The following is an 8,827-nucleotide window of genomic DNA, read 5'->3' on the forward strand; positions in this document are numbered from 1 at the left end:
TGTGACATCATCCAGAGTAGATCGCCATAATAAACTCAAACTGCCCGGTTCAAAATTGTGCAGAACTCCAAAGAACTGAAACGATGCGCAATTTCTCAAATGTGTGCAGTAAAGTTCCTCCGCCTGACTGAACAGAGACACATCTATCCCTCAATACCCCCCAAAGCAGCAGCCTGTGACTAATCACATCCTTATTAAAAGTTTCCTGTTTCCAGAAACTTCAACGCAAAGAGCACCTGCATATTAATGTTCGCATGTCGATCCACATAAAATCCATTTTAAATGAATCACAGACATATCATTAATTAAAACCAGTGATATGAAATAATCTGAAAGTGATTACTCCTGCCCCCCAAAATATGGAAGAATATATGCATATTTTCCACTTTTTTTTTTCCCCACAGATAATTTGAATAATTTCTGCAGCAGTGTCAACACAGTTTCCACTGCCCTTATTAATCCATATTGACATATACTAGGGCTTTGAACTATTAAAATAGCATTTTTAGACCAAATTGCTGAAACGGATACTCATTGTCGTAGTTGTGTGACAAAAATGACATTTTGTTCTCACTGTCATGTCGTCCGCCTCTGCTTGTCACAAGCCCCCTGCCCAACTCTCCTTTCACATTTGTTTTCAGCCAACCACAGACTTTTTGCTCTAATTGGAAGTTAGACAAACATCTCTAAAAAGAAAATAAAATTATGTAAAAGCTGTATCCATTTTGAGAGAAAATAAATGTTACTTAAAAAAATAAATAAATAACTAAATACAAAATTGTCTATGCCTTAGTTAATAATCAATGGACCTGCTTATTGGGATAAAACCAATGTTTCCACTGGTACTGGAGGTTGGAACACCTCTCTGCCATCATCCTAACTTTTATCTCTCCATAATTCCCCAAGGATTTAAGTATGTAATTATTAACATTACTTCTAGTAAGCAGAAACTTGGCAAAATGAAAAAGACTTAAACCTAAATATGTCTGGAGAATGATTGACTATCGTCCTTCATTTGAATTCATTTCAAACACATTTCATGTTTTCCGGAATCATGTTCTGCTTTCCGATGAGGAACGATCCCCGGGCTTCTTTCCCCTGAAGAGATGCGGACCTCCTGCATTGATTGCAAAGTAAAAACAAGATTTAATTGGCTTATGAATCATCCTACCATAATGAGAATGAGTAACTAATTCTTCATTTGCTTTTCATTTACTATAAATTGCCATGGGGGAAGTTAAAGTAATGGAGAAATTCACCATAAATTACTTCAGTTCAGGTGAAATTTGAAAATATGTTTGTGTACTCAAAAAGAAAAAAAAAAAAGAAAAAAAAAGGCTTCATGGTCATAGTTCATTAAAAAAAAACACTTGACTTGTAAATGATTTTTGCAAATTCTTTTTGAAATACCAACTTAATTCCACTGCTGATATAATTAAGGTATTTACTTAATGACATCCATTATTTTACATTGATAAAAATAACTGCAAGTTTACTATGGCATCCACATAAGAACTAGTGATTACCAAATTGCCTGTAAGTATGCCGAAGCTTGTTATGATGTCTGCACTGCAAGTACAAACAGTTTTTAGCCAGTTTGTTGTCGCTGCGAATCTGACTTGTTGTAGTTTCAGGGTGTAGGAATGTGGAACATGGGTGATGCTTCTGGATGAGTCATATTACCATTTATTTTACTGCAGCTGCAATCCTCTGGTGCCGTTCTAATTGATTTTATATGAAAGAGCACCGCTGGCTTTGGAAGTCTTATTCTGAAGCGCTCTTGTTAAGAGGTTCCTGGGCCTCGTAAATGACGTGCGAGGGATGCTTCTGAATGAGGAGCAGAGGAGGCATTGCACATGCCCGTGTGTGATTCACCTGGTGTAAAAACTCGCCATGTCATAATAAAAATATAATGGATCCATCCTGCTGTTGAGCGTAGACTAGAGTTTAGATTTGTGGCCTGAGTTTGACCCAAACCCCAACTCAAATTCATTGAGAGCCGAGTTGGAATCGGGCTTCTGTGGCGCGTTTAATGATAAACTGAATAAAACAAACAAGAATGTATGATATGAGGATGTTAATCTACTTATTATAATCTAGATAGAGGAGATGGTGTTTAACCTGTTGAGTAAATAAAAAAAGTAGGGTGTAGAAGTTAATGCGTATTTGGCTCCGCCCTGGTCCACTCCCATCAGTCTCACATCCTAGAGGATTTCCCTTTGAATTACCCTGTGGTACAATAAGCGACAAAATGGAGCTAAACAAACACTAAAAATGGGAGAAGTTAGACTTAAATGGTGGTCTGAAAACAAAAGCAGTAAAATCATAATCAAAACTAAATGTCTGGTTTACAGGTGTGTTGGGTTTGGGCCTATAATTAAAGTGAATTAGTCGGGTTGGATTGGACTTGGACACAATGTCTATTGGCTCGGGTTGGATTCTTTTAGGCCTGATCTAAACTCTAGTGTAGATCACAATCAGCTAAGTGTAGCTTTATATCATGTTATAATCTCATTCCCTCATCAAACACCCACCCGAAGTGTTACTTTGCTCAATCTCAATATCTCAAGTCTTGTTTACATGCGTAATTCTTTCTGTTGGCTGGTCTGAGACACCATATAATTATCACTGCATTGGCTCATCCCAGAAGTTGAATAATGTTGGACCTCCATTGGTGAGTCTGAGGTACAATAGGTGGGCCGACTTACCACCACCACTGCATTGGTAATTTCACAAAACAGATGGGGAAAAAGGCACCTTGGTCCTGCTTTGGCTTGTGGCGAGAAATGGCAAAACAGATTACAGACTAATCAGAAACAGTCCATTGATAGGATAACCTGGCCATTCAATATGTAGCAACCCCAGAGCACAACACTGGCCCCACATCCTGTTACAGCAGACAGTAGGCGTGATTGGTTCATCACTTTATCTGGCTCTCTTCTTGCCCTGGTGTGCCATTCACTCTGAAAGAGGGTAAATCTGGACTCATCAGACCACATGACCTTCATACATTGTCTTAGGTTGCATTCACGCCAGCCCTGTTTAGTCCACTTTAATCGAACTGCGGTTTGTTTGCATTGAAAGTCCAGTTCGTTTGGGGAGGTGTGAATGTGTAGTCAAACTCTCACGTGGACCAAAGAAAATAATTCTGCTCCGCCTGAAAACCTCGGTTTTGGTTCGATTAAAGTGAACTCTGATGTTGTTCTAATGTACATGTGAATGCCAAGCAGACTGAAAATCGTTCCAAAAGCAGGAAGCGGACTACAAGGGACACAGGGAATTCTGGGTAAATACAACCAAACCAAATACACCAGTCTATAGCACTGGCGAAAGAAATGACTCTTGGTCTTTTACCTAAAACAAAAGAGAAAAAGAGAAAATAAAACCGCTAAAATCTAACACTGCTACAGTTTTGTTTCCACTATGTGAAGAAAAAAGTTGCCCTCATTGTCTTCTGAGGGTTTTGGTTTCATTCAGTAGTTCTTTTTACAGATTTTTCAATTAATTCGGATCAGTTGACACTGCAATGTGAAGGCAAACCGCATCAGCTGAAAATGTTGCACATTTTACAATTTTTGATTCCCAATCTAACCGAGTCTACCAGACTGTCAGGTATGAGAACACCACTAGAGTCCAATGTTTATGCTGCCTTGCAAATCGTAGCCTTTTTCCTCTGGTTAGTGGTTTTCCTACGACTACATATCTGTTCCGTCCCAATCCTCTGGGTTGCCTTTTTTTTTATTTCACTATTAAACATAACCCTGAATTCTGCTGTTGTTTTACTTCAATTTGATATCACCAAATGTTTTAGATGATCACCACCGATCACAGTCGTTCAGGGTTTTTTTTTTTTCAACCACATTTCTTCCTCAGAGGCGATGGTTCCCCACAGTCCTGCCAGTTTTTAACAATGCACTGGAGAGTTCTTAACCCAGTTTCACTCATTTCTTTAATCTCTTCAGATGTTTTCTCAGCTTGATGCATGCCAATGATTAGACCCTCCTTAAACAGACCAACATGTTTTTTTACAAGACCAGGATTTCTATCCACATGGTTGTTTAAGAAATTAGAAGCTAGTAATTGCATCAGTTGGTGTTAAATGACTTGTTACCAGGCGGTAGACTGTAGACTGTGCAGTAATTGTCCAATAGGCATCTCATACTTATTTGCACATTTAAATTCAGGTGGTAGCTCTTTCTTTCAGCCAGGCAGTGTTAGCCATAAAGTATTTCACAAGTAGAGCAATTTAAAAGGATAATGTGGGTCTTCTTTCAAATTTTTAATCCAGTTTTTCAAAAATATAGTTTCTGTTTTTTTCATAAATCCACATTTCTCTCACTTTCAGCCCACCCATTGTATACTCAGAGCTTTCTCTGAATCATTACATTGTACATAGCAAGAGCACAGCTTCCAGCGTGTCTTGGAAACCCAATTTAAAGTGTTTCTTGCTGCTTCATGTTCAGGAGTCAGCATTCGTTTTTTTTTTTTTTTTTAAGCGCATGGCTCTAGAACTCATGCTGACATGTTTGTGTTCACATTTTTAAAGTACAAGCTTACGACATTAGAGCCTGTCCATGTCCTGCTTTTTGTACAGACATGCAAATCTCATCAATATTACACTGAAAAAATAGAGAATCGTTGATTGAACTTAACGGAGTCGCTTCAATGACAAATAACTGAATTAGGTTTTTGTGTTGCTGCATGGAACACACAAAAGTTCTCAAAAACATACATTTATATTTAGCCATTACTCCCTTTTACAGTAAACTATAACAAGCACAAGTTATGCAGAGTTATGTGGTGAAATAATGAAACAGACACACACAAAATAAATGAGCTAGTCAGTCTGTTTAGACTCTCCCCTGACACACACACCCTCCTCTCTCCAAGTAGGCCAGGTGTGACTGCATTTAAGTGTTTTTATCTTTGTCACTTTTGATTTATGTGGAGACAGAAAAGGACGCAGCTTCTGCCATATGCAAGGACAGGACAAAAATATCACACATTAGATGACGGTGCAAGAAAAGTACGAGAGATGGGTCTAAAACTTTATGGCTCATCATGGCATAAAGTCTGAAGGCCGATAGTTTGGAATGCGTATTAGGAATAAATGGTGAAGACTGTAATAACTCCAGTGTGTGTTTTCATGCTTGGTGGGTGACCATGGTGTTTAATTAGCTTGTGGTAAAGAACTGCAAATTCTGCAGAGCAAAATATCAGCGTTGTGATCAGGGTGACGCAATACAAGGAAACGACGCACTCCGATATGCGATGCCGTGTCAATGTACGAGGGAGGATGAATGTTGAAAAATGCATTGTTAATGCACAGGTTTTAATAATCAAACTCACATAAAAATTTGCTTTTATTATTAACTTTTACCACGGCGTTTTATATCTAGATGAAGACCAGTGATGAATATCTATCAGATGTTTGTTTTTGTTTTTTTTTTTCAGTTAATTTTTCACCGTATTTTTGCTTTAAGGAACAGAATCTTTATATAAAGAGTTAAAATATATTTCCCTTTTCAACATCTAAAGTTTTTCCAACTCATTGTTGGGATTGTATTGTCGAACAAACAACAATGTTCAGTCAGGATTCTGGATTACATTGATGCAGAACGTTGTGCGGAAATGTCTGCCATTTAATATTTATAACACCTGTGTCCGCAGGTGACTGTCCCCATTGTGGTCACCACATTGTTTAAGGCCAGTTCTGCTACAAAAACAGGAATGAGTGGTTCAGCCATGTGTTGAAGGTCCAGTTACTTTTAGGGAGCGTCATCTGCACAGTACAGTGTAGCATAGAGTACCTGACTCACTGTCAGGCCCATCTGGGTTCAAATCCTCTGTGCCTTTTTAGCTGACATTAGGTTCTGTGAATTTTCCAATTATTGGTTATGCGTTCATATTACATCAGTTACCTTAAGCTGATAAAAACCTGAAGAAAACAAAGTCACAGAAATGCAAGTCAGGTGAATGCCAATAACATTTTTTCTAAATCAGAGTCTGAACAGGAGATGTATAAAAACATCTAACATCTTCAGATAAGCTTTTGGATTGATATAAGGTGACTGTAAATAGTATTCATGCTATTGAATAATTTAACCTTTGTATTGCTTTTACAAAAAAATCACCATCAACAAAATTTGTTGAAATTTGGAGGTGTTCAGTACCATATATTTTTTTTTCCTGTATCCATCCCCTGACCTATGCTTTTCGTTAATATCTTCTCTAATTTGAATGGAGAGTTATTTTGTTTTTACGCTGTAATTGTAGGCAGGAGTAATAATTAATTAACAAATTAATGACACACGTTTTTGTACAAGAGTCACTTGAGACACTTCACTGCACTCACATGATCCGCACTCCCCTCATAGTGAAACGACTAGCACCGGTTGACTGGGCCTCTGTTGAATTAGTTCAGTCACTTTAAAAGATGTTAATATTTATGAAGTCACTTACTTTATCTTTAACTTTTTTATCCCTGTTATTTTGTAAATGTCAGTTTTCACTTTGACATTAAGGAGTTTTGTTTTGGATTCATTTGTCAATTTATTGATTATCATTGATTTGTTGAAGCAAAAATGGGGGTAAAAATATCCAGTAGGCTGAATACTTTTTGAATATTTCTTTTATGATAGCTTCCTGACAGCACCTTCAACTAAGTGATCTGTTCTATTAATTTTTAAAAAAAAATAAAGAATACATCGGTTTTACAATGGAGTGTCTCTTTATGGTTCCAAAAATGTAGAAGCATAGGATATCAATATTTTTTATCAAGAAAAACACCTCAGTGATTTCACGTGAATCTGCTTCCACTGGTGTAAAATTACAAAAAAACAAACAAAACAAAAAAACGTATGACGGATACTACGTTTTTTTTGTAATACCTGGCATCGAAAAACCAATGAAAAGTTGTTTTGTTTTTCAGATCTGTAGAGCTAAACACATAGTCTGGCAGGTGGCAATAAACTACAGCAGGGTGTCGTTATTTTATGATCATTTTCAAAGTTGTGTTAAAAAAAATATTTGGCCGGAATCTAGCCACCTATTATCACAGGTATCTCCAGGGAGAAACGGGTTTTTAAAAGTTGTCACTTCCTTCAGTGAAGTATTTAATACAAACAGCATGAAGGAATTACAATACCAGGACTATGTTTTGTTTTGTCTTTTATCCTGGCAACCATGTGAGTTGTCACAGCAACCAACTAAAACAACTTTCTGCATAATTTCAATGGAAAGTGAAACTGCAGCTGACAGTATAATAAAGTCACCCTGTATCATCTCAGTGACTAAGTCAAATTAATACATGTCAAAGGCACAGTTGCACCTTTGAAATGCTTATTTAGGTATTCCTCTCTCCGCCCTGTTTACAGCCCGTCATGTTGACTGATTTTGACCTAATTGGTGGGAGCTCATTTTCCACATGTCACCAGTTAGAAAGACCGGCTCCCAAGGAAGCATGCCAATTGGTTGATCAACCCCATTAAATACAGGCCAGCTAGATAAGTGATTAAACAGGTAGAAAATGGGCTTTGCACAGTCTGCAAACAAGCAGGCTTTAAAAAAAGAAAGAAAAAATAAATAAATAACGCTCATGCAAATAAAGCGTTGTGAATCTATAGGGATAAAAAGGATGAAAGTGATAAGATACAAGATTGACCTTTTCCTGCTTATCGTATTGTCTGACAATAACAGATGAGGTCATAAAACTTGTTTGTTTTTGTTTGCGGTTTCGGTCATGTGTCCCACCTGCATCGCACAGCGAGCGCCATATGCTTTTTGACTTGTTTGCCGTTGTGCTTTTTTTCTTTCTTTCTCTACAGTGTTTGTTTCGTGATCGCCCACCATTTTCCGTCCCCCACTGACACTTTGGCCTGTTGCGTGGGGTTCCCGTGCCAACTCCCAACCCAGACAACCCTAATTAGAATGAGAACTGCACCATGGTGATTTATGAGACGAAAACAACAAAAAACAAGATACACTAAAACTCATTTATTTATATTAGCCTTATTAATGAGGGAGCAAAGCAAATGCTGTGTAAAGACAGACAGAGCCTTGATGGCCATTCGGTTCAATTCGTTGTAGTTTGCTCTCCCACTGTTGATATTGATAAACCATTTGGCCTCATTCTTCTTCTACCATGTTCTGAGTTTCATCTTTTTCTAAGCTGAGTGGTGGCAGGCATAGAGAAAACAAAAGGCCACATGTATTCACCTCCCTCCAGCTGAAGCGAGTTTCTGAAGTGTTTTTTTTTTTTTTTTTTGCTAAACATTCACAAACAGTAACCTGGATGCCCACAAAAGTAAGCAAATGTAAATCCACCCAGTGGTCATTTTAAAACTGCAGTGAATATTACCCATTTCGGCAACTGAAGATTTCTAGTCATGATTCCAGTTCAGTGTTTTTACAATAAACAACCAAAAACAGAAAAGTAAAAACATAAGAACTTGAGTTGATCCGGGAAATTTCGAGATAAAGCAGCTAAGCCTGAATTTGAGTTTTCTCTGAACTTGTATCCAGCTCTTTCTGTCTAGAACGGCACTTGACTGATAAACAAGCTTCAGGTCACTAGGGGGCAGCAGTGTTCAAATTAATCAACAGGCTGCCTGTTTAATCCAGTAGAAGAAGCAGCCGGCATGCTGGTGTAAACGGAGCTGACAATGGAGGATTCAACCGCGCGTGTTTTGAAACGTATCGTCGGCAGAGGTTAGTAAAACGAGTTTGTTTTTTGTTTTTTTAATTTTACGGTGGCCGACAGGTACAAACACGATAAAAACACATGCAACAAAAAGAGATGCAAACAAAGAATGCTGAAAACAGAAGT

At 37.8% G+C, this 8,827-nt stretch overlaps 1 protein-coding gene across 4 annotated transcripts in view; it reads left to right on the plus strand.

The window, feature by feature from the left end:
* Positions 1-8,827, plus strand: part of elfn2a (extracellular leucine-rich repeat and fibronectin type III domain containing 2a) — a 201,920-nt gene that overhangs the window by 77,692 nt on the left and 115,401 nt on the right. The window contains exon 1 of one of the 4 annotated variants that reach the window (XM_007549727.2): positions 8,630-8,709. The exons of the other annotated variants lie outside the window; for them this stretch is intronic. The gene's annotated coding sequence lies outside the window, so the exon portion shown is untranslated. Of the gene's footprint in view, positions 1-8,629; positions 8,710-8,827 lie in introns of those variants that run through there. 4 annotated transcript variants of the gene reach the window in all.

This window comes from Poecilia formosa, unplaced genomic scaffold, assembly GCF_000485575.1.
Source record: "Poecilia formosa unplaced genomic scaffold, Poecilia_formosa-5.1.2 Scaffold32, whole genome shotgun sequence".
NCBI lineage: Eukaryota > Metazoa > Chordata > Actinopteri > Cyprinodontiformes > Poeciliidae > Poecilia > Poecilia formosa.